General features: G+C 36.4%; 1 protein-coding gene, 1 long non-coding RNA gene and 1 other non-coding gene across 5 annotated transcripts in view; 2 read left to right on the top strand and 1 right to left on the bottom strand.

The window, feature by feature from the left end:
* Positions 1-26,988, top strand: part of NRG3 (neuregulin 3) — a 1,226,667-nt gene that overhangs the window by 1,115,033 nt on the left and 84,646 nt on the right. The gene's annotated exons all lie outside the window — the stretch shown is intronic.
* Positions 9,705-9,849, bottom strand: LOC114498182. The gene has a single exon (XR_003684632.1). It is a non-coding gene; the product is annotated as a U4 spliceosomal RNA (small nuclear RNA).
* LOC118500796 lies at positions 12,975-23,105 on the top strand. The gene is made up of 3 exons (XR_004903377.1): positions 12,975-13,117; positions 15,236-15,239; positions 23,091-23,105. It is a non-coding gene; the product is annotated as an uncharacterized LOC118500796 (long non-coding RNA).

Below are 26,988 nucleotides of genomic sequence, written 5' to 3'. Positions count from 1 at the left end.
ATACCATTTTGGCTTGTAGTGTTTCTGTTGAGAAGTCAGCTGCTAGCCTTGTCGGGGCACCCTTGTATGTTACTTCCTGTTTCTCTCTTGCTGTCTTTAAGAGTCTCTTGTTTTCTTTGAATTTTGCCATTTTAGTTATGATGTGTCTTGCAGTGGGCCTGTTTGGATTCCTCTTGTTTGGGACCCTCTGTTCTTTCTGGACTTATGTGACTTTTTCTGTCATCAAATTAGGAAAGTTTTCCATCATTACTTCTTAAACAGGTTTTCTATCCCTTAATCTTCTTCTCCTTCTGGTATCCCTACTATATGGATATTATTATGTTTCATGTTGTCCTGTAGTTTCCTTAATCCCTATTTGTTCTTTTTTGAGTCTTTTTCCTTTTCTTGCTCTTTCTGGGAATTTTTTTCTACCTTGTCCTTCAGCTCACTGTTTCAATTCTCTGCTTTATCTATCTTGCTTTTGATTCCTTCTACTGTATTCTTCAACTCAGAAATTGTATTCTTCATTTCCTCTTGGCTCTTGTGGCTAATTTCTATGTCTTTTTTCATGCTGATGTAGTTCACAGTAAGTTCCTTGTAGCTTTTCTGTAGTTTTTTGTAATTCCCACTGAATTAATTAAGCTTCCTTATAACCATGATTTTGACGTTAATATCTGACAGTTGACTTGCCTCTATTTCATTTATCATTCTTTATGGGGGTTCCTCCTTTCCTTTCATTTGGAGGTTGTTTCTTTGTCTTCCCATTATTTGTGAGACTCTGCTCACACATTGTTTGTTTCTGCTTCTTAAATTGATCTGTTTTGACTTCCAGTCTTTGTGGTTTGAACTTCTATGGTCAGAGCCCTGAGAGATTTAGTGGTACTCTCTCCTTGATCTCCTGAACTTGGTGCCCTTAGGAAGCTCTTATGCCACTTATTTTGTCTCTCTGGATGTAATTGGTTTTGATTGTTGTTAGGTTGTTATTTGATGGGTCCTTCCCTCCAGCTAGTTGACTGAGGGTCACTCCACCCACCACATTTTGTATGCCATTGTGCAGGTGCTGCCAGAAGAAAACCACACAGCCCTGGAAACAATCGCATACCCACAAAAATAACTCCCACCCTCAATCCAACTATCAACAAAAATGAACATGTATTAATAAAAGTATAATGATTAAGACTATTATAATAAAGGATAGTGAATATGAGGTGACCTACTGAAATAAAAATGATTTTTAGAAATTAGAGGGTGGTGTACTAATAAGAGTAGGAAATTGGAGCTATGTGAAGAGAGAAAGTATATGGAAATGAAGAACACTGAATGGATTAAGTGAAGAGAAGCATATAGTATTAGGTTTAAACAGAAATTAAAATAAAATAAAATAAAATAAAAGAGAGAAAGAAAAAGGAACAACAGTAAATAAATAATTAAAAATAGGAGGCAAATTGGAGAGAAAGATCCACCACAGCACGATTAATTACAAATTAACTAAAATTAGTATAGGTGCAATGGGAATAAGAGGGAGAAAAAAAGAAAATCTTAAGAGTTGTATAGAGGAAAGGGAAGTGATTTTGAGATGATAGAAGGAGAGGGAATACTAAGAGTAAAGAATTGAAACCAGGCTAACATAGGGAAAAATTAAATTTTGAGACGAAAATAAAAAGCAGGATAGGGGAACAAGAAAATTTGAGATTCGAAATACAAAAATAGTGAATATCTAGAGATTAAATTGAAAAAAATGCTACAACCAATGAGCACAGATTGCTAAAGGTGGAGAGAGAACATGGGTATTTTGAGTGGGAAAAGGAAAGTGAGATGACCATTGACAAGAAAATTGGTTTTGACAGGCTGGATGGGGGAGAAATAGTAAGAGTGTAGAATGGAAGCAAGTTGTGGCAAGAGAGAAAACAGAATTTAAAATGAAAATAATAAGAGGAAAGAAGAAGATAAAATGTGATAAGAGAAGAAAGGGGCAAAATATGTGAACCAAAATAAACTATAGTATAAAATCTAATGACTTAGCCCTGGTTGGTGTGGTTCAGTGGTTTGAGTGCCAGCTCCTGAACCAAAGGGTCACCGGTTTGATTCCCAATCTGGGGCACATGTCCGGGTTGCAGGCTAGGTCCCCAGTTGGGGGCACATGAGAGGCAACCACACATTGATGTTTCTCTCCCTCTCTTTCTCACTCCCTTCCCCTCTCTACAATAGATAAATAAAATCTTTTTAAAAATCTAGTGACTTAATAAGTCTAGTGACTTAAACTTGAAGGACAAGAAATGATTCTTAAAGAAGTATGCAGGAAAAAAGTATCACAAATCAGGGAAAAGACCATGGTGGATTTCATCTTGGTAGCATCTATTATTCACCACTGTTTTTTTCTTTCTGAACCTGCCTCTGGTGATGTTAGATTGTGACCCTGTCTGACTTTAGGCAGCCTGTGTGAGACTACTAGGGATCTACTGTCTGTGCCTCTCTCCTTCAGCTGTTAATCTAGTCACTCTGAACTCGGCAGTCAAGCTTATACACCACAGGATTCAGCAGACTCCCTCCTGAGGTTGGGATTATTGTTTCCCTTCAGGCTGCGGCCACTTGGATGGGAGTGGTCTGCCGGAGCACTATGGCTGTTGCAGTATGGGGGATGACTCAGTATCAGGATCCTCGTGGCTAGTTTCTCAGTTCTGTCCTCAATGCCTCTGTTCCATTTCTCCTGAAACATCTCTAGACCAGCCCCCCTTCCCTTTTTGTTGGAGCCCAGGTTAAATGGCTGCAAATGAAAATTTATGCATTGGCCCTTTAAACCTCTAGCCATCTATCTCTGGCAGAGAGCAACTCTGATGCTTTTCATAGCTGGATGTTTTCTGTATACTTTTTGGGCTCTGGTGCACTAGGCTGGGAATCCCAGCTTAGGGTTTAGGCCCCAAACTTTTCAGGGTATTCCATCTGGTTAAATATGCCTCTGAAGCTTCAGTTGCCTCCTGTGGGTGCCCAGCCAGCCCTCTCATGTCTCCATTGCACTCCCTACCAGTCATGTTGTGCTAAAGCTGATTCTTCTGTCTGTCTGTGGTAATAAGGCTTCTCTCTCACTATTATTCAGTTGTTTATTCTGGGAGATTTATTCACAATGTAGTTGTAATTCCAGATTTGCCCTGGGAGGAGATCAGTGTAACTTCCACTCACTCCTCCTCCATGTTGGATCCACAACTCTGTTTTTTTTCTTTTTATTAGTAATGACTTTTAGGAGAGAACATGGGGTTTGATGCTTCACACATTATACCATAATCTATATTTCTTTCATTGTAGGCAATATAAAAAAATCTTATAGCATAAGGTCATATCCTATCTTTATTCAGTCAGTGCTAGTGAACTTTTGGCTTTCATGAAAATATTAATTTCTATAGGTTTTGAGGAGTAAGATTTGTGATATAAATTAACATCCTTATTTAAAATTTTAATGTATTTTAAAATAGTTGAACATTTTTACATAAATGTGGCATCAGTATTTTAAACATTAGGAGAAAAAATGATATTACATTTTTTCTTATTTCTGTATAACCAACCAAAATTTTGAGACCACAAGAAATTATGAAATTTAAAATAAAACATATTTTTGTCACTTGGATGACATAATTAATATTCTTCTAGTATACTTGCTAACATTTTTGTACACAGGGAATGCATTAATCAAATAAATTCCAGGCTTTTTCTATTTTAAATGGCCCCTTTTTCGATAGGGTAAAGTACATAAGACAATGTGTCACCAGAGGAACTAAGAAGGAAGACTGCAAGAGTAAATTTGGAAAATTTGGTTCTTGTGCTTTGTTCTTTCATAACCTTTGGAAGAGATGATGGTGATTATACACTTAAAAAAAGACAGGGAGATAATGACTATTATTCTTTAATTGGTAATTGTAATACAGGTGAAAATAATGTAAATAAATGGGCCCTTACACTGTCCTGCCCAGAAAAATTGTAAACTGCAACCAGTACAAACTAATCAGGGTTAAATATCTCAAGAACTAAAAAAAATTTTTTTTTGACCAGATAACTGAGCACAGCAAAGAGTCATCTTTGTGGGGCCATCTGCTGTATTTTTTTCAGACTATAAGACACACACACACACCCCAAAATTTGGAAGGAATAATGGTTGTTAATGCTGCTGTTGAGTTCTGTTTACATTTGCATTGGTGAAATATTATGTTATTTATGTTATTAAATATTTTACCACATTTTTTGCTTCAAACATTTTTTTCCATTTTCCTCCTCTAAAACCTAGGTGTGTCTTATGGTCCAAAAAGTATGGTACCTTTATACTTCAAATGCCAAGGGGACTCTCTGTTGTTGCCTGCTTGAGTTCCACTCAACTGGAGGACACATTCTTAATATGACTTCTTTGAAACTTTGAAAAATACCTGCCTATATTTATATTACATTAAACAAAAAGATTATGAAAGATCTCATAAGGTAAAATTCAAATTTTGTGGAGTTGGAGCTGTATCCTGAATTCTCAATTTTCTAGAATATTTAATTAATCCCCCCTTTTAAAATTTATTTTTATTGAATTTATTGGGATGATGTTGGTTAATAAAATGATATGCTTTAGGGCTATACCTCTATATCACTTATATATTATATTGTGTGTTTATTACCCCAAGTCAAGCCTCTTTCAATCACTATTTATTCCTTCTTTACTCTCTCCTACACTTCTTGTCCCCTTTTCCTTCTGTTACTATACCGTTGTCTGCTTAGGAGGTTTTTTCTTTGTTTAACACCTTCACCTTTTTCACCCAGCCCAACTCCAAACTCCCCTCTTATACTGTCAGTCTGTTCTCTGTATCTAAGAGTCTATTTCTATTTGGTTTGTTGATTTATTTTGTTTATTAGATTCTACATGTAAGTACAATCATATGGTATTTCTATTTCTCTGATTGGCTTATTTCATTTAGCATAATACTCCACAGGTCCATCCATGCTGTCACAAAAGGTATTTTTTTAACAGAGGAATAATAGTCCATTTTAGAAATATACCACGGCTTTTCTATCCATTCATCTACTGATGGACACTTGGGCTGCTTCCAAATCTTGGCTATTGTAAATAATGATGTGATTAACTCAGGGGTGCCTATATTTTTTTCAAATTAGTGTTTTGGGTTGCTTTGGTGAAATTCCCAGAAATGGGATTACTGGGTCAAAAGAAGATACATTTTTAAATTTTTAATGTAACTCAGATGCAGACCCCAGCCCACAGGGTCCATGTGTTGTGGATGTGACAAACAAATTTACACAGACTGCAGAAGTCCTACGGAGAAAAAGAGATGGCATGGCCACTCTCTGAGTGAGACAGGGCCCTGTCCACTGCCTGGACAGGCTTTTATTGCTTTTTTGGGCATATTACATCAAGGATGGTCCTCATTTACTATGCAGAGGTTCCTTTTAGGTGGTTACCTCTTACAGATAACAAAGTTGCTAATTACTACAAAGAAGGATATTTGCAAATGTGAAGGAAAAAGTGATTGAACTGGTTATACTTGTGCTTGGGAGGTTTAGCACAGATTTTTGGAAGTTACTTTCAAGATTTGCTGCCTCAATTCAGGGTGAGGGAGTTTTAGCAAAATGCAATTCTCAAAGCAGCCTAGTTACAAGGCAGGCCTGATTTCCCATGGGAAAGCTAATCCATAGGTTTTGCTTCCTGTGTGCTAACTTGTGCCTGTCAGCTTTCAAATAGGGCTGGACTACATTTGCCATACCATTTGGAACAGTTCCCTATATAACTCTATACTGCTTTCCACAGTGGCTGCACCAGTCTGCATTACCACCAATAGTGCACAAGGGTTTCCTTTTCTACACATTCTTGACAGCACATGATTTTTGCTGATTTATTGATGACAGCCATTCTAATGAGTATGAAGTGATATCTTACTGTGGTTTTAATTTGCATTTCTCTGATGATTAGTGATGTTGAACATATTTTTATATGTGTATTGGCCATCTGTCTGTCCTCTTTGGGGAAGTGTCTATTCAGGTCCTTCGGCATTTTTTTTTTATTGAAATATCTATTTTGCTGGTGTTGCATGATATAAGTTCTTTATAAATTTTGAATATTAACCGATGTGTCAGTGAATATATTCTCCCCTTCAGTGTGTTGTCTTTTTCATTTTGTTAATGATTTCTTTTCCTATGAAAAAACATTCTAGTTTGATGTAGTCCCATCATTTTTGTTGTCATTGTTGTTTTTATTTTTCTTGTTGTTGTTGTTAACCTTGACCAAGGAGATATATCAGAAAAAAATATTGCTACAACAGCAGTTCAATAGTTTACTTCATGTGTTTTCTTCTAGGATTTTTATGGTTTTGTGGATTTTTATGATTAAAGGCACTTAAGTCTTTAATCCATTTTGAGTTTATTCTTGTGTATAGCATAAAAAGGTGGTCTAGGGTTTTTTAAACATATCTCTCTAATATTCTCAATACTATCTATTGAATAAACTGTCTATCCCATTGTATCTTCTTGCTTTGTTTGTCAAATATTAATTGACCATAAAAGTGTGGTTTATGCACTGGCTGGTGTAGCTCAGTGGATTGGGTATTGGCCTGAGAACCAAAGTGTTGCCAACTTGATTCCCAGTGACAGCACGTGCCTGGGTGGCAGGCTATGTCCCCAGTAGGGAGCACATGAGAGGCAACCACACATTGATGTTTCACTCCCTCTCTTTCTCTCTCCCTCCCCTCTCTCAAAAAATAAATAAATAAAATCTTTTTTAAAGTGTGGTTTATGTCGGGACTCTCTATACTGTCCTACTGATCTATATGGCTGGTTTTATGCTAGTACCATGCTGTTTTGGTTTCTGTTGACTTGTAATATAGTTTGATATTAGCATGATTTTTCCAACTTTGTTCTTTCTCAAGATCATTGTTTCTACTAAAGTTCTTTTGTGGTTCTATATAAAGTTTTGGAATATTTGTTCTAGTTCTGTGAAATACACCATTGTACCTTAATAGGAATTGCATTGAACCTATAGATTGCTTGGATAGTATGGACATATTAAATGTTAATTCTTTCTGTTCATCATCAGTGTATGATTCCACTTTTTCTTATATCTTCTTCAATTTCCTTTTTCAGTGTCTTATAATTTTCCACATACAGGTCTTTTACATCCTTGGTTAGGTTTATTCTTAGATACTTTATTTATTCTGAAACAACTGTAAATGAGTTTTTTTTTTAGTTTCCCTTTCTGATAGTTTATTATTGGTGTATAAAAATGCAATTAATTTCTGGATATTTATTTTGTATCCTGATACTTTACTGAATTCATTGGTCAGTTTTAGAAGTTTCTGGATGGGATATTTAAGGTTATCTCTATACAGTACCATGCCATCTGTAAATAATGGCAGTTTTACCTCTTCCTTTACAATTTGAATGTTTTTTCACTTCTTCTCTGATTGCTATAGCTAGGACTTCCAGTACTATGTTGAATAAGAATGGTAAAAGCATACATCCCTGTCTTGTTCCTGATCTTCAAGGAAATGCTTTTATTTTTTGCCCATTGAGTATGTTGTTGACTGTGGATTTATCACACTCATATGGCCATTATGTTTAGGTATGTTCCATCTATTCCCAGTTTGCTGAGAGGTTTTTTTTAATCATAAATTTGTGCTGGATATTATCAAATGCTTTCTCTACATTTATTGATATGGCCAGGTGATTTTTATCCTTCATTTTTTTATGTGGTATATTATTTTTATTAATTTGTGGATATTGCACCAACACTGCAACCCTGGAATAAATCCTACTTGATCATGGTATATGATCTTACGATCTTTTTGATGTATTGTTATATTTGGTTTACTAATATTTTGTTGAATATTTTAGTACCTCTGTTCATCGGGGTTATTTGTCTATAATTTCCTTTCTTGTAGTATCTTTATCTGGTTTTGGAATTAGGAAAATGATGGCTTCATAAAATGAGCTTGGGTGTCATCCTTCCTCTTGAATTCTTTGAAGAATTTGAGAAGGAGACATGTTAGATCATTTCAAATTTTTTGGCAAAACTCACCTTTGAAGCCATCTGATACAGGGCTTTTGTTTGTTGGGAGCTTTTTCTTAATTGTTGTTCAAGTATGGTTGGTTGTCTCCATCTTCCCCTCACCACTCCTCCCACCCATCTATCCCCACTTCACACCTTCAATTCTACTCACCTTTGGTTTTGTCCATATGTCCTTTATACATGTTCCTTGACAAGTCTTCACCCTTTCCCCCCATTTTCCCCTTTCACCTCCCTTCTGGTTACTGTCTGTTCTTAATTTCAATGCCTCTGGTTATATTTTCTTGCTTGTTTGTTTTATTGGTTTTGTTCCACTTATAGGTGAGATCATATGGTATTTGTCTTTCACTGCCTGGCTTATTTCACTTAGCATAATGCTTTCCAGTTCCCCCATGCTGTCACAAAGGGTAGGAGCTCCTTCTTTCTTTCTGCTGCATAGAATTCCATTGTGTAAATGTACCATAGTTTTCTGATCCATTCATTTACTGATGGGCACTTAGGTTGCTTCTAGCACTTGGCTATTGTAAATTGTGCTGCTATGAACATCGGGGTGCACAGAGTGTTTTGAATTGGTGTTTCAGGTTTTTTAGGGTATAGTCCCAGCAATGGAATTGTGGGGTCAAAAGGTAGTTCCATTTTTAGTTTTCTGAGGAAATTCCATGCTATTTTCCACAGTGGCTGGATCAGTCTGCATTCCCACCAACAGTGTACTAAGATTCCCTTTTATTCACAACACCACCAGCACTTATTGTTTGTTGCTTTTTTTATGATAGCCATTCTCATCGGTGTGAAATGGTATCTCTCTGTGGTTTTAATTTGCATCTCTTTGATAGCTAGTGATGCTGAGCATCCTTTCATATGTCTTTGGGCCTTCTGTCAATTCAAAAGTTTATATGAAACTTTAAGTGTCCCCAAATAGCTGTAGCAGTTTTGAGAAAGAAGAACAAAGTAGGTGGAATCACAATACCTAATATCAAATTATATTACAAGACCACAGTAATCAAAACAATCTGGTACTGACATAAGAACAGACACATAAATCAATGGAAGTTTTTTTTTTTTCTGTTTCAATTTCACTAATTGTAATCTATCTATTTAGATTCTCTGTTTCTTCCTGATCTGATTTTGGAAAATTGTATGTTTTTAGAAATGTATTTATTTTTTCCAGATTGACCAATTTGTTGATGTATAGTTCAAAATATTTTCTTACAAGCCCTGGCTGGCATAGCTCAGTGGATTGAGCACGGGCTGGGAACCAAAGTGTCCCAGGTTCGATTCCCAGCCAGGGTACATTCCTGGGTTGCAGGCCATAACTCCCAGCAATCGCACATTGATCTCTCTCTCTCTCTCTCTCTCCTTCTCCCTCCCTCCCTTCCCTCTCTAAAAATAAATAAATAAAATCTTTAAAAAAAAAGAACATTTAAAAAATATTTTCTTACAGTCCTTTTTATGTCTTTAATGCCAGTTGTTACTGCTCTTTATATTTGTCTTCTCTCCCTTTTTTTTATGAGTCTAGCTAAAGGCTTATCAATTTTGTTTACTTTTTCAAAGAACCATCTCTTGATTTCTCATTGATATTTTGTAATTTTTTTAGACTCTAGTTTATTTCTGGTCTGATCTTGATTATTTTCTTCCTTCTACTTTCTTTGGGCTTTGCTCATTGTTCTTTTCCCAATTTCTATAAGTGTAAAGTTATATTGTTTTTTTTTTACCTTCAAAAATTGCTAGTGCTGACTATATTTCAAGTTGTCACGGCGGGGTATTGGGAAAAGCTTTCAATAATCGCCCTCGGATAAACCTCATTGTCTATGATACTGCCACTGCGCAAAGCTAAGTTATATTGTTTATTTGAGATTTTTCTTGCTTTTTGAGACTGCAGTGTTATGAATTTCCCTGTTAGGACTGCTTTTGCTGTATCCCATAGATTTGGGGTTGTTGTGTTCTCATTTTCATTTATTTCAAGGTATCTTTTGATGTTTTTGCTGATCTCATTGTTAAGTCATTCATTGTTTAGTATCATGTTATTTAGAGGACATGTGTTTATGTGTGTTTCGATTTTTTCTTGTTATCAACTTCTAGTTTCATAGCACTTTGGTCAGTGAGTATGTTTGATATGCTTTCAATCTTATTAAATTTATTGAGATTTATTTTGTGGATTAAGATGTGGTGTATCTAAAAGTGTTCCATGTGCACTTGAAAAGAATGTATATTCTGCTTCTTTGGGGTAAAATGCTCTGAAGATATGGATTAAATTAATCTTATCTAGTGTTCATTTAAGGTCACCATTTCCTTGTGGAATTTTTGTCTGGAAGATCTACCTATTGATGTCAATGGGGTTTTAAAATTGCCTATTCTGACTGTATTACTGTAATTCTCTTTCTATATGTCCATCAAGATCTGCTTCACATTTTAGGTGCTCCTATATTGGGTACATAAATGTTTGCAAGGGTTATGTCCTTTCATTGGTTTCTTCCCTTTCACATTATGTAGTTTCTATCTTAGGCTGGCTGATTGTGAAGATCAACCTTGACTACAGTGTATAAGGTGCTATGCAGGGGCTGACCACACAGAGCAGAATTTTCCTGAGCAAGTTTTGATACCTGCCAAGATTTCTTTTTGGATAGGCATCTTCTGAAGTGAATTGGAACCTGCTCTGATGTTGACTGAAGCTGGCCACTTGGTGTGTTTGTTCTGAGGACACTTGGGAGGAACTCTGGTACAGGCCCATGTCAGACACTGCTTGTGGCTGGCCCTGGGAAACCTGTTTAGAGCTACAAAGTGATCCACAGTTTGTGGCTGCCTCTGCTTTGCCTGAATGTGTGCATGGAAGGTCAAGCTGTGCCCCAAGGCTGGCTTTTACCTGCACTAAACTTGGGGGCAGGTCAGGAAATGTCTCTAGGAACCCTGACATATGCCTTTTCCTGTCTCTGCTGGACAGTTGCCTATTAGTCTTAGGCACTAAAAGAGCCTCTGGTGGTACTCGAGTTGCATGGAATAGATTCTCAGTAAGTCATCAGGTTGTGGTGAGAGTGTTCATGGAAACTATACAGGTTCAAAGTTGGTGCAATTGCTGGGTATCAGGTCACTCAGAGAATGTCACAGAGTATTTGAAGTCTAGCTGCTACCCATTGAGTGCTTGCACACCTTTCTTGTGGGGTAGGGTTTCAGTGAGTCATCAGGGTGAGGGCAACAGAGTTTATGAGGCCCAAATAAACCAAATTTGATCATATGAAGGGAAATGTCTACACAAATCAGGTGTGCAAGGGAAAAATTTACCTAATCTAGAGCTATACAACTGAGTTTTTTTCAGATTCTTTCAGGAGACCAACCTCATCAGGTTAGGGTCACCGGGAATTGGAAGAAGGGAAGGTGCTGGTCAGGCTTGGGGATTATTGGGTTATATGACCCCACCTCAGCACCACATAACTCAGTCTATCCTGGATTATGCCTAGACCGCCAAGATTGGGTAGGTTGGAACCACCAAGATTCAAGTAGATGGGGCTGCCAGGAGCCTAAATAATATGATTAGCAGATCTCCTGTAAGGGGGAGGTGCCAGTCAGATTCATAAGAAAATGGGCAGAATAGCCCCACTGTTGAGCCACATAACTCAGTCACTGACAAACCCTGAGTCTGACCAGACTTCTACACCTTGGCTCAGGCAGCTGACTCCACAGCAGGGTGATAGTTCTGCAGGGTAGATCGACAGGTAGACCAGGGAATAAGATTATTGCATTCCCCTAGGCTGATGCCATATGGAGAAGAGTGCTCCGTCCAAGAAAAATGGTGTCTGCTGTGTGATAGAGTGATTCAGAACAGGGTGTCCTAATGGTTGTCCCCTCAGCTCTCTCCCCCGAGACACAAACCCCAGTTTCTCCTTGCATGACTCTAGTATACTCTGTCTTCCCTCCTCTGGAGCCCAGGGTGAATAGCTAGGAATTGTGTTGGCCATTTAAGGGTGTGCCTGTGTCTCTAGCAGACTCATGACTCCCTGGAAGACAGAATTCCTGTTGATTTTCACTGCCAAATGTTATATGGGAACCTCTTGCTGGAATTTCAGCTGACACCCATCAGAACAGGGCCAGCACTTTTTGAATCTCCAACCTTCCGTCTAGTCTCAATGTGGCTTCTTCTGTAAATCCTTGGCTATAAGACTTCTATTCATACAGATTCAATGCGATTCCTTTTAAGATACCAATGGCATGTTTCACAGAACTAGAACAAATATTCTAAAAATGTATATGGAACTGCAAAAGACCCTGAATAGTAACAAAAATATTGAGACAAAAAATGAAGTTAGAGGAATCATACTACCTAATATCAAACTATACTACAAGGTCATATAAAATAAACAAATACAAAACAGCATGGTACTGGCATCACGACAAACATAAATTAATGAAAAAGTATAGAGACCCCATAAATAAACAATGCCTTTATGGTCAATTAATATTTAACAAACAAGGCAAGAAGATAAATGAACTAAAGTAATCTATTCAGTAAATGGTGTCTGGAAAATAGAACAGGTATGTTCCAAAATATGACACTAGACCACTTTCTTACACCACATGCAAGAATGAACTCAAAATGGATTAAAGATTTCAATGTTAGACTCAAAACCATAAAAATCCTAGAAGAAAATATAGGCAGTAAAATCTCATGTATTTCTCATAGCAATAATATTTTCTGATACATCTCCTGGGGCAAGGGAAACAAAAAAAAAAGGTAAACAAGTGGGAGTACATCAAGTTAAAAAAGTTTTTGCACAGAAAAACTTTTATTATCAAAAAAATAAAAAGACAACCCACTAAGTGGGAGACGATATTCACCAAGGATACTCCAGATAAGGAGTTAATATCCAAAATAAAGAACTTATAAAACTCAATACCTAAAAAACAAACAATTCAATTTAAAAAAATGAGCAAAGGATGAATAAACGCTGCTCCAAAGAAGGACATGCAGATGGCCAATAGACATATGGAAAGATGCTCAGGGTCACTAATTATCAGATATGCAAATTAAAACCACAATCAGATATTACCTTACATCTGTTGGAATGGCTATCCTCAATAAATCAGCAACCAGCAAGTGTTGGTAAGGATGTATTCTAAGAGGAACCCTTGTGCACTATTAGTGAGATTGTATATTAGAGAAACCACTGTGGAAAGCAGTATGAAGACTCCTTAAATAATTACAAATTAAACTAACTTATGACCAGTGATTTTACTTTTGGAAATTGATCTGAAGAAATCCTAAACATTAATTTGAAAGATACCTATACCCCTATGTTCATTGCAACATTATTTATCATAGTCTGATAACAGATTTGAAAACAGCCCAAGTGTCAATCAGTAGATGAGTGGATAAAACAGTTGTGGTACATTTACACAATGGAATACTAATTGACTATAAAATAGAAGAAAATTTTACCCTTTGCAGCAGCATGGAGGGACCTGGAGAACATTATGCTTAGTGAAAAAAGCCAGTCAATAAAAGATGAATACCATATGATTTCACTTGTATATAGGGTCTAATGAACCAACTGAGCTAACAAACAAAATAGAGACAGACTTGTAGATAAAGAGTAGGCTGATAGCTCTGTGTGGGGGTCTGGGAGATGGGATGAATAGAGCAAAAAAAGAAAAAAAGAATTCTTAGACATAGACAACAATGTGGTGATTGTGGGGTTGGGGGAGGGGATGGAGGTAGTAGAGGGTATAGGGGAAATAAATGATGATAAAAAATAATTTAAAAAAGCAAAGAAAAAGACTTCTATTCAAATAGTCTTCAGATGGTTATTTAGGATGATTTTTCTACAATTTACTTTAACTCCAGTTTGGTCCTGGGAGGAGGTCAGTGTAGCTTCCACCTACTCTAGTGCCATTTTGGATCCTAATTAAATCCCACTTTTAATGCTTTGAGGATCATGGATTTTATTGTGGTTTTTTCCCTCCTGAAGTAGGTTCACATCTTGATAAATCTTTTATTAATTGGGTACATAACATTTATGTAGTCTGAAGGCCATTAAGAAGCATTAATGTAATAAGAGATATTAATTTATTATGAATTATTTAAATGACTTTATTTCTTAAATTAAAGTCTGTATTTTAATATAATTGGCCTATGAAACTTTTGTAGTTGCTTTTGAATAAAAATATATGATATATATTTTGCAACATATGATACATAGTATAATGTATACCATTCATAGGCAATTAATTTTTTCAATACAAAAGGTTTGCCATTTAATTCCACACATATTGTTTAAGCACTAACTATATGCACAGGAATTTTATATAAATACAGAGTGAGTATGAATAGTAGCCCCTGCTTTGGGAGGCATAGAGCCGAATACATGTAGAAAAATTTGAAACTATGAAACTGTTTAAATATGCATTGATCAAACTATGCAGGCAGTGTTATAGCTTTGAATATCAGCTTGTTTCCTGACATTTATTGGACATATACCTTTGGCTAACCATAACCCTTCCTTGAGCTAGATTTTTCATCCTCAATGGACTTATAAGAAATACTCCCTTTGAGAAGACACTGTAGACATAATGTGTCTACATAGTGCCTGGTTTGCAGTAGCTTCTTGATAAGTTACTTATCTTCCTTTTTGCCTCAATCCTGATAAAACATCACACAGGAAACTCTCAGATGTCTGAATATTTCACCAGAAAAACAATTCACATCTCACTCAAAGCCAGAGGCAGAAGCTACAGTAAGGAGGCTGTCTCAACTTGTCATGGTATACATAAGGTGTTAACAACTCGCCTGGGAGAAACAAGTTGCCAAATGGTGCAGTGCAATATGTCAGTGATGACCAAGACATGGGCAGCTAAGTCCATAAAAGTGTCTTTTTCTGTGTGATTCATATCAAGGAATCCAGAATGTTTTCTCTGAATAGAAATTCCCCTCAGTCTCCTGCACATAGCAGTACAACTTGACCTGAAGGGGAGATAACACTGAAATCTGCCAAGCGTTGGGCACAAAAAGCTCTAATTCATTGTTTTGAATGGTAAAGCTATAGAATTGGTGATTTATGGCAGCAAATTATCATGTTGTTCATTAGTGGTAATTACTGCTCAACCCTGAAATAAAATGGTAATCAGTGTATTAAAATGAGAACACCCACATTGACTCCTTGGTGTTCACCTGCAAACCTTTCAGCCTGCCTCACTTGCCAAGGGAAGAAGAAAAGGACTGAGGGAAACCAGGTGAGTGTATTGTGGACAGAGATGCCCTTTCAATTCTGCTGAGCTGCTGCTGCAGGGGCTCCAGTCAGTCAGCAGAGCTCAGCTCCAAACCTAGATGTTTTCTGTTTCCAAGGAGATAAGAGGGTTATGTTTGGATGCTCTTCTATAATATTCAGAGTGTTTTCAGGTACAGCAGCGTGGCAGTCAGGAAAGCAAAGAAACCAGTGGATGCAGAACAGTATGGCATGCCCTAAGGGAACAGAGCCCCCATGGTGTCAGCAGTTTCCCTTGGTGTGCTCCAGTGGCCAGCTCAGGCCCAACACCAAGCTGAGTCTCAGGAAACTGCTACCCACACCCTACTTTGTGAGAATTGATTTCACTGTGGAACAGATGACCAGAATATCATGAAACTTTAACTTCTTTGTTAATGCTACATTAATATCAAAGGCATGTAAACTGCCAAAGAGATATCTCCATTTTTTGTTCGTCACAATTTTTGCCTACTGGAGACAACATCTCATGCCAGAAAATGGATTCTTGTCTGTAACAAACGGTCTCTGGTAGCATTTCATACAGGCATTCTGAAAACACTGATAATGTGAGGTTTACTGGTGAGTTTCTTGACAATGCCTTGGTCACTCATGTGCTGGTGATGACAGTGAGATTTCTTTGCCACTCCCTAATGGAGAAAGAGAAAGAAAACCAGTAAGTTTTTCAATCCTTCCTGGACAGATGGACTGACTTTTAAAATGGCAGCAGAATTAAATCCTTTTACAGTGGTGATTGTCATTCTTTGGATAGGAAGGTGGATTTGCTCGCTAATTTTTCCATTTAGCATGGGTAAGAGAGGTGAACCTAGGTGTATGTATTATTGCTATGGTGAGAGAAATCAAAACAATTAAGATCTTTTTATGTCCTCCTAATTTTGTGTTATGAATCTTTAAGTAGTTCTGATGCTTATGATAAGTACCTTTTAAAAATTAATAGTCTATTCTTAAACCAGTTTTAGGTTAAGAGTAAATTGAGCAAAGAATATGAAGTTCTCATGTAACCCACCCCCCATGACCCATATAGTTTTTCCTATTACTTTAATATCTTGTATTAGTGTGGCATTTGTTACAACTAAAGAGTTAATATTAATACATTATTATAAATGAAGTTCATAATTTACATTAAGATTCATTCTTTGTGATGTACATTCTATAGACTTTACCAAATGTATAAATACTGTCTTGTATTCACTATTACAGTATCATACAGAGTAGCTTCACTGCCCTAAAAATCCCCTGTGCTCCATCTATCTATCCCTCTTTTCTCATCTACAGCCTTAGATAACAACTGATCTTTCTACTGTCTGTAACATTGTTTTTTCCTGAATGTCATATAGTTAGATTCATCCAGTATATAGACTTTTCAGACTTCTTTATATCAGTATTTTTATTATTATATCATTTTAAGTTATTCCATATCTTTGTGTAACTTGGTCACTCATTTCTTTTTATCATTGAACATTGTATGGATGTTCCACATTGTTCTTAATCCATTCATTTACTGAAAGACATCAAGTTTGCTTTCAGTTTGGGATGATTATTAAGTAGCTATAAACATTCACATGCTGGTTTTGGTATGGACATAAGTTTTCAAAATGTGTGTGCAAGTACCTAAGAGAAAAATTTCTAGATTGCATCATAAGGGAATGTTTAGCTCTGTAAGAAACTGCTTATGTTTCTTCTGAAGTGGCCACACCATTTTATACTCCTGAAAATGCATGAGAGCTGCTATTGGCCAACATCCTCACCAGCCTTGCTGTTGTTAAATTTTGGGGTTTTAGTAGTTCTAATAGGTGTATGGTGGTATCTCATTGATGTTTTAATATGCAGTTCCCTAATGATGCATGATTTTGAGCACTTTTCATATACTTTTGACCAGTATGTACAATTTATGATAGATTTCTGTTTAGATCTTTTGTTCATTTTAGAAATGAAGTTGTTGCTTTTCTTTTTTGATTTTTAAGGGTTTTAAAAATATTTTGGATATGACTCCTTTATTAGATATGTGTTTTGCCAGTATTTCCCCCAATCTTTGGCTTGTATTTTTATTCTCTTCACGGTGTCTTTTGCAGAGCATATAGTTTGAACTTTAATAAAGTCAAAAATTTTAATTTTTATTCATCAGTTGTGCTTTTGGTGGTGTGCCTAAAACCTAATTACCAAAGTTTAGGCCACATAAGTTTTGTTTTGGAAAGTTACTTACTGTTGATTTAATTTCTTTGATAGATATAGTCCTATTCAGATTATTTATTTCTCCTTATGATGGTTTTTGTAGATTGTGTCTTTCCAGGAATTGATCAATTTTATATAACTTATATATGTGTTGGGCATAGAGTTGTTCATAATATTATTTTATTATCTTTTTAATGTCCATGGGATCAATATCAATGGTTTCTCTTTCAGCTTTTACATTAGTAATTTGTGTGTGTATGTGTTTATTTACCTGGTTAGAGAATTATCAATTTTATTAATCTTTTCAAAGAACCAGTATTTGGTTTCATTGATTTTCTTTATTAATTTCCTATTTTCAAATTTATTAACTTGTGCTCTAATTCTTATTATTTATTTTCTTCTACTCCCTTTGGATTGAATTTGCCCTTCTTTTGTAGTTTTCTAAGATGAAAGCTTAGGTTACTGATTTTAAAATTGTTCTTCTCTTCTAATATATGTATTTAATGCTATAAATTATCCTCTAAGGACCTTTTTTGCTGTGTCCCACAAATTTTTATTAAGTTGCTTTATTTATTGTAGTTCAAAATGCTTTTTTAAAACTTCTCTTGATTCTTCTGCTTTGATCCATGTGTTATTTAAAAGTGTGTTGTTCAGTCTCCAGATATATTGGGATTTTCCATCCATCTTTCTGTTACCTGTATATTTTAATTCCATTGTAAACAGAAAACATGCTCTGTATGACTTTTTTTTTCTTTTAAATGAGTTAAGATGTTATAACCCAGAATGTGGTCTGTCATGGTGAGTGTTTTATGTGAACTTGAGAAAAATGTATATTCTCCTGTTATTAAATAAATTCTTCTGTAAATGTCTAGTAGATTAGGGTGCTTAATGGTGTTGTTCGGTCAACATATCCTTACTGACTTTCTGCCTTCTGGGTCTGTTCATTTTAATGGAGAAGTGTTGAAGTCTTCAACTATAAGCCCAGACTTATTTGTTTCTCCCAGTAGGTCAATCAGTTTTTCCCTCATGTATTTATTATACACCCAGTACTTTTTAAATTGAATTTATTCCTGTGACATCAGTTAATAAAATTACATGGGTTTCAGATATAGAATTCTATAAAACATCATAAGTATAAAGTATGAAGTCTGTCCATAAAGTATTCAGCCACATACTATGAAAAAATGCTATGCTTCATACTATGAAGAAGATACAATATACAAGAAACATTGTTCATAAGACAACAATGCCTCAGTCCCTTTCAAAGTAGGCACCTAGGGACCTGACACAGTTCTCCCAGTGACCATCAGCTGCCCTATCATATTTTCCTGAAACTCATTGACGGTCTGAAATTTCTTCCCTTTCAAAGGTGATTTTAATTTTGAGAAAACCCAGAAGTTGCAGAGTGCAAAATCTGGGCTGTAGGAGGATTGAATTACCTGGGAGATTTGATGTTTCACCAAAGAACTCTGCATGAGACATGGTGTGTAGCAGGCATGTTGCCATGATAAGCTGGCAATCACCAGTTGCCCATGGCTGTGGCCTTCTGAATTATCTGAATGGTTTCTGTAGAGGACTATTCAAGATTAACACAAAATTTGACGCAGATTTATTGTTGCTCTACTCTCTCAGTCATTTTGAATGTGATGGCCACACAGTACACATGCTCACTCAATGGTGTCTCTGCCCCCACTGATTAGTACCATGAAGTTCTCACTGTTCACTCATGTATATTCAAGTCCTCTCTCCTTGACTACCAGGTTACATTGATGTTGTGCAAACCATCTCATCATATTAACAATAGTTGGGATGTTTAGGAAAGACTTCACATAAAAGCACCTTTTACTCTGTTTAAAGTGAGGGACAGACACCCCAACACCTTTCAAAAAAAGTTACATGTACTACTAATTTTAGATCACTTTCAAATAACGCTTTCTTTCGAGCCCTGGCTGGCATAGCTCAGTGGATTGAGCGCAGGCTGGGAACCAAAGTGTCCCAGGTTCGATTCCCAGCCAGGGTACATTCCTGTGTTGCAGGCCATAACCCCCAGCAACCTCACATTGATGTTTCTCTCTCCCTCTCTCTCCCCCTTCCTTTCCTACCTACAAATAAATAAATAAAAAATAAATAAATAAAAAATAATGCTTTCTTTCTTCATGAGTAATATGGGTAACTTAGAATATTGCCAATTACTACTCACCTTTCCCTTATAACATTACTATAATTTATTTCACTTATCCATAAGCTATAATCACTTAATATATTGCTGCTGATATTTTTAACTATATTCGTTAGTTCAATTAAGAATAAAAATATATTTTATCTTCAGTTATTCGTTCTCTACAGCTCTTTCTTTTCTCACAAAGATCCTAATTTCTGATGTCTATAGTTTTACCTCTCTCTGAAGAACTTCCAACATTTCTAGCAAGGCACTGCTGCTAGCAACAAATTTCCTTAATGTTTGTTTGTCGGAGAAGGTATTTCTACTTTATTTTGGAAGGTTAAGTTTATGGATATAGAATTTTTTATTAATAGTAGTTTGGTTTTTCTTTAACATTTTAACTATTTACTCCACTCTCTTCTTGCATTTATGATTTTCAAAAAGAATAATTAATCCCTTTTCTTATTTGCCCATAGGTAAGCTGTTCCCATTCCCCCCATCAGGCTTCTATCCAAAGTTTCTCTTTAATTTTGTGTAGATTGAATATGATATAAACTATTTTATATTTTTTAAATTTTCTTTACTTGATATTTTCTGAGCTTCCTGAATCTGTAGTATTGTGTCCATCATTAATTTTGAAAAATTCCTGGCTACTATTATTTTAAATTTCTTTCCTTGCTTCTTTCTCCTGATATTCTCATTATATATGCAACGTCTTTTTAAATTGTGCCCTGGGTGTTGGATATTCTATTTTTTAAAATTATTTTCTCTTTGCTTTTGGTTTATGAGTTTCTATAGACAATCTTTAAGTTTATTGATTTTTTTGAACGTGCCAACTATTAGCTCTATCAAAAGCAATTTTCATTTTTATTTCAGTGTTTTTTGTTCTGCTGCACTGCCTGTTGATTCTTTCTTAGTTTTCATTTTTCTGCCTACATTATCTATCTGTTTTTATGTGTTGTCCACATTTTAATTAGATCCCTTAAAATATTAATTAGTAATTTTAAATCCCCAATCTAATAATTTAAAAATATCTCAAATATCTCTGTCTTATCTAAACCTGGTTCTGATGCTTTCTTTGCCCTTTCAAATTGCTTTTTTTTCTCTTTTGCTTTTAGCATACCTTGTAATTTTTTTTAATTCGAGTCTGGAAAACCATTTAAGTGTAATTGAATATTTCTTTTTCCCCATGTCAAAGGCTGGAGAGAATTGGACTTGGGTATTTCTCATGGTGGTCAAATGCAATAGTTTCCTCTGAGGATAGCATTTTCAAGGATAAGAAAACACAGTGGGGATTTTCAAAACACTGTGGGAATATTACCAATATTCAAATGGTAACTTTTCCTTTTCCCCTTTCAGATACATGAGAAGATTTTTTTCTAGTGTTTACCATGAGAACATATAGGGCTTCTGGAGGGAAGTCTCACAAATTGTTGTGGTTCACTCTAAGGCTGTGTTCTCAGAAGATTTCTCTCTCGTGCTAGTCTACATTCAGTATTCATATATTAGTGAATTATCGTTCAAGTGTTCTTACCAGTTTCTGGTTTCAGCAGGTGGCTTTTGATCTTGGTATGCTATAATTTTCTGTGTTCACCCATTTCTCCAATTTTCAAGGCAGCAATATTCCCTGAATCTCAATTCTATGAAGACACTGAATGAGTTGTTCATTTTCTCTTTGTCCAGCTTTTTCCTTATTGTGAAGATGAAAGTAATGACTTTCAAATTCTTTAAATAACAGAGAGAAAACTGGAAGGTCTATGAAAATGTTTTTCGTAACCAAATATGAATTGACAAAGATTAGGAAGAATTTGTTTGACAGTGATTAAGTGGAAGGTCATTAATAGCATTTCAGATTTGAAGCAAAATAAAAAATTTAAAAACCAAACTTTGTTTTTTTAAACAAATATTATTCCTAGCACACAGTTGAATATTCATGGTAAGATTTAAATACTGTGATGAATTTTCTAATCCATCTGGTGGTAATACAGTTGAATGAATTTCTTTGTACTTTAAAGAAAAATAATAGACACAAAATTTTCTTAATGGGATTTTCACTAATCTGATAAACCCATATGTAAATATGCTATATGAATCTTTCTAAACAGTTAATACATGAAGTCAATTTTAGGTTGGTTCCATGAATTAAATGATATTCACTAAGCCAAAAATAAAAGAAGATAATTTTATCACAAATATTAGAAAACATATAAATGCATTTCCATTTTTTTCATATGTCAGTTTCTGGGATCTTACAGATTCAACAAACATCCATCTTAGTGTTTTGAAATAACTAAACTTTTAGTAAAATTAATCATAAAATTGTAGAATTGGATATACCTCAAATTAGGTTAGTTTTAGCTTTAATTATAATGGCCTTTTTCATTAGTTTGAAGAGATAATGAAGCAAAAGAATATGTAGTCAAGCCTGGTTTCATTTCTATAAGGCTTTGCAATGGATAAAATAATATCCTTGATATTTTCATATATCTTTTATAGTTTATTCAGTGTTATTCTCATTGTTTTTTATTTGTAAGAATGGGAGAAAAAATAGAACTTCTTTGCAACACTGCAGCAATGTTTGCATAGACTTTATTTCAAGTTACCCAATCTTTGTGGTAAGGGAAAATTCTCCTCCACTCAGAGGTATCAGTAAGCAGATGCATATTAAACATTGTTGAATAGTGGAGCTTAATAATTACATTTAAAATGATTATTCATAAAAATTACTAGTACTATTGTAAATTTCCCCCCTTGAATCATGGTTGGAATTTCTCCAGTTCAAGGATCCATCGTGACAGTAGATCATTTTTAGGAAATCTCCATTTCCACAAAGCAGTGATATTTATATGTTCCTCAGGGAATATATTCATATTGCTGAATTAATTGAGCTTTAAAGGTATTTGTCAGTGAGGAATTTGATAGGATGGGAGAAATTAAATGTGGGCCAAATATTAGCACACTGGAGAACTGAAATAATTACAGTGCTGCTCCTGGTCCCATAGTTTAGTACCAGAGTAGTCAAACAAGCTCACAGAGCTATCATTTTCTAATTCAGGCTAAGATTTTTAGTAGCTGTCCTAAGAGCATGACATCTTGACCAAAGTATGAAGAATACTTCTTAAGGAAATCACAGAAATTAAAAAGAAGTGGCAGTCTCAAGGAGGAATGTCACTCTGGCCAGGCCTGCACTAAGGAGAATACTTCCTCGCCCTACACAGAGCCCATTTTCCATCAAAATTGGATGAACGTGAAATGATATCTCATTGTGGTTTTAATTAGCATCTCTCCAATAGCTAGCAATATTGAGCATATTTTCATGTGTCTCTGGACCCTCTGTATGTTCTCCTTGGAGAAGTGTCTATTCAATTCCTCTGCCCATGTTTTAATTGGGCTGCTTGTCTTCTTGGAGTGGAGTCATGTGAGTTCTTCACACTGGTCAGAATGGCCATCATTAATAAATCAACAAATAACAAGTGTTGGAGAGAGGTTGTAGAGAAAAGGGAACCCTAGTACACTGTTGGTGGGATTGCAGACTGGTACAACCACTATGGAAAACAGTATGGACTTTTTTCAGAAAACTAAAACTAGATCTGCCTTTTGACCCAGCAATTCCACTGCTAAGATTATATTCTAAGAACCCTGAAACACCAATCCAAAAGAACCTATGCACCCCAATGTTCATAACAGCACAATTTACAATAGCCAAGTGTTGGAAGCAACCTAAGTGCCCATCAGTAAATGAATGGATCAAAAAAATTATGGTACATTTACACAATGGAATTCTATGCAGCAGAAAGAAAGAAGGAGCTCCTACCCGTCGCAACAGCATGGATGGAACTGGAAAGCCTTACACTAAGCAAAATAAGCCAGGCAGTGACAGATAAATACCATATTATCTCACCTTTAACAGGAACCTAATCGACAAAATAAACAAACAAGCAAAATATAACCAAAGACACCGAAATTGAGAACAGGCTGACAGTGACTAGAGGGAATTTCAGAGGAAAAGGAAAGGGTTTGCAGAAACAAGTATAAAGGGCACATGGACAAAAACAAGGGGGAGGAGTGGAAACAAGAGGGAGGAGTGGAAATAAGAGGGAGGTAGGGAGGTCTGGTGGAGTGGGCTGGGATGGGGGTAAAACATGGAAAATTGTACTTGAACAACAATTAAAATAAAATTTTAAAAATACACAAACTTAAGCAAACTTAAAGAAAAAGTGGATGGATGACTTCCTATTTAATTTCTACTAGGTGGTGCATCTGTGTAACTGGTCCATCTAGCCATAATCATGCCATCTTTCTGGTATATACTCCTTTCACTCCTCCAATTACTCAGTCTCATAATTTTACTTTCTTTCCTGGTGTTTAAGATCATGGCCAGGCCATGTTTCTGGTATGTTTAATAACATTGTAGATACCCCATATTCACTTCCTAAATTACCCTACTGCTGAAGTCTCCTGTCGCCTAGTGTTTTGGAACTTAAAACTCTCTAAGCAAAATTTAAAAACTGGTATTGTCTCAGTTTTGAATTCAACAGAATTCAAACAGAACCAATTGAATTCAACAGAACCAGTCTCCTGTCTGTGATGATCTCCTATGTCTTGCCCCTTGTTTTAAGTTAGGACTGCTATAGATTCCACAAAGCTTTCTACTTGCTGGTCTCTCACACGACCCTGGGAAAATAATTTGCAAATACGTCAAAGTATACAGAGCATTATTATAATCAGTAAGCAACCAGTGGTTCCAAAGACCCTCATTCTCAGATTGAGCCCATCAATCATTGTCAGATACTAATGATCAAATACATAACATTCAAAGAACTCTGAGAGCCTGTTTTGAGTCAGGGTAAAATAGCTAAAGGGCCACAAAACTTTGAGGAAACGAATTCATTTCAGGCTTAGACCCTTATCATTTAAATTGAGGGTATTGGCAAAGCAGGTTTCACAGGATTGTGTGCTTTCTTTCTTAGGCCTAATTACCTCAGGGAACCTACCCTCTCGCACAGGGCTGCACCCACCTCTGGCATTGTTTCAGGCTTAGGTTGAGCAGGGGAAGTAAGGCAGTCAAGAGATTAAGAGACTTCTTGCAGACAGAATGAGGACTCAGGCTGTGTCAAAGCCGAGGGGTGAGGGTCCATCACCCTCTTTTTCTATAGCCCCCCAAGCCCTTCCCTAAGGGCCTTCCTGTGATTGTGCCTGTCTTAGGTCAATCCTCCCTTGAGGAATCTTACCCGTCATAGGCTAGCTGACCAAACACTGGGGGCCATGAAGGGCCCCCTACATGTAAAGTGGTCAGAGGCAGTGCACCTGCCAAGGAAATAGCTTTGTTTCCTCAGTGGTTTAGAGTTCCAAAGTCTCTCACTCAGCCTTAGTCATGGGGGATTACAGCTTCTGAAACCAAGCAGGGCAGTTCCCAACATCTCCCTCTTTTTTGTTTGTGAATGCAACTGTAGCTGTTAAGCCTGTGAAATCTACTATTTGCTGTTCCCTAATGCATTCTCATGGAAACAACCTTTATATGCATCCTAAACCACAAATAAGTATGAAGACAAGGAGACATCCAAGGGCTGTCATGACCCAAACCCATTACTTTAGTCCATTGAACGAGTGTTTAGGGTTCAGCCATTGTAGATTATTGTGGAAGGTCTGGAACACTTTTTGTTTGGTAATGCCTTTGCTTGAGCATTAAGAGTGTTGATGTCCCCCCATGTGGTGGGGACATGCCTAAAGGGAACATTATGGGACACTGAGGGGTTGTTGTCCTCTCCAGGAGGCACTTGACCCTTGGCCCCTGTCATTGGGGCAGGCCCCACCCTCCTCCGTTGGCAGACCCAGGCCCATGAGTGATGGTGTGGGTGTGTGTTTTCCTTCTGGTTATTCAGGGTCAGCTGGGCCATCTGGTCGGTCAGTTGATTGGTTCTTGGCTCCAGGTAGCAGAGCTTGGTGTCTATCCCATTCATGATAAGGCTTTACTCTTTTGGCTGGCAGCCAGACAGGACCCGTAGGAATGGAAACACAAGAATAATCTCTTCCCCAAGTTAGGAGATCTACAGGGCCCTGCCAAAAGCCATCTCCCAGTGAATCTCTATATAAAACCTGAGGATAAAATTACTTTGGCTCTTTCTTCTGAAAATGTTTCTCAATTGGAGTACAAAGTGGTTCACAACAATTTAGAAAATTATATGTAAACATGGCTAACATAATCAAATTTGGGGGGAAGGACTCATGGCTCCTCCTTTTTTGTTTTTAAAGAAGATTTTTAAAAGTATGATGAGCCCATTCTATAATTGCCTGATAGTTGGATTGTAAGGTGTTCCTGTTTTATGTTGGATATTGCAACGCTGAAGAAAAACCTGAGTAGAATAGGCAAGGTATCCAGGGCCATTGACAGTTTTAATTTGCTGACAACGTCATAAGTGACTAAAGGCCTCAAGCCAATGGGCTTGTATATTTTTAGCAGATTCTTCTGTTAAAGCAGATGCATGTAGGGCATCAGAGTAAGTATCAATAGAAATATGAATGTATTTGAATTTTCCAAATGGAGTGTAATGAGTGACATCTGTTTGCCAAATTATTTGAGAACCTAGTCCTTGAGGATTAACTCCTGTAGATGGGGATACCTTGCTAAGGGCTTGGCAAACAGGATATTTTCTACTAATTTGCTTAGCTTGGGAGCAAGGAATATTAATTTTTTTGGAGTGACTGGCTATGTCTGCAACCTGCAATGAGTTTGAGCAGCAAGTTAATTGCCCTGTTGGTCTCAGGACCTGGTAGCTCCTAGGTTCAGAGTTTTCAAGGAAAGTGGGAAAGATTGGGGGGCAGGGTGCTCTACCTAAATATGTTTTAGACAAAAATGGTTGTGAGCCAAGGGCCTTTTGTGACTTGTTTGACTAACCATTCCCATCAGGAGAATAGCCAGTTCTTCCCCAAGGAAATGATCTGAGTTAAAAAATGGTACTTAATCTTCAATGGAGAAGGGAAAGTTCTCCCCAGGAGACAGTACACCTATATTTCATTTTTACAATAAAGGGTCATGGCTCCGGAATAAATAAGGGAGATTCTTAATATTTCTTTAACATGTCACATACCCTGTCCCACTTATAGCATGCTTTAGACTGACAAATTTATGAACACATACATAACTTTTAGAAACAGTTTTTTCTCCACTGGCAAATACATTTACTTTTTTTGTTGTTGTTGTTGTTGTTAATTCTTATTGATTACTGCATTCCTTGAGTGTGCTCAAAAGTGAGCTGTCTCATTATCTAGTGCCTTTGACAAATTTAGGGGGGCTGGAGAAGAGGGAGGGAAGATGCTAAACTCCACACGGTTTATTCCTAGGACTAAAGCAGTCCCTGGGCCTCCAGAAGGATTCAGAGTGATTAAAAAGA

Source organism: Phyllostomus discolor, chromosome 5 (assembly GCF_004126475.2).
Source record: "Phyllostomus discolor isolate MPI-MPIP mPhyDis1 chromosome 5, mPhyDis1.pri.v3, whole genome shotgun sequence".
NCBI classification, from domain to species: domain Eukaryota; kingdom Metazoa; phylum Chordata; class Mammalia; order Chiroptera; family Phyllostomidae; genus Phyllostomus; species Phyllostomus discolor.
The sequence above is the reverse complement of the archived record's forward strand: the minus strand, read 5'-3'. Positions and strand labels throughout refer to the sequence as shown.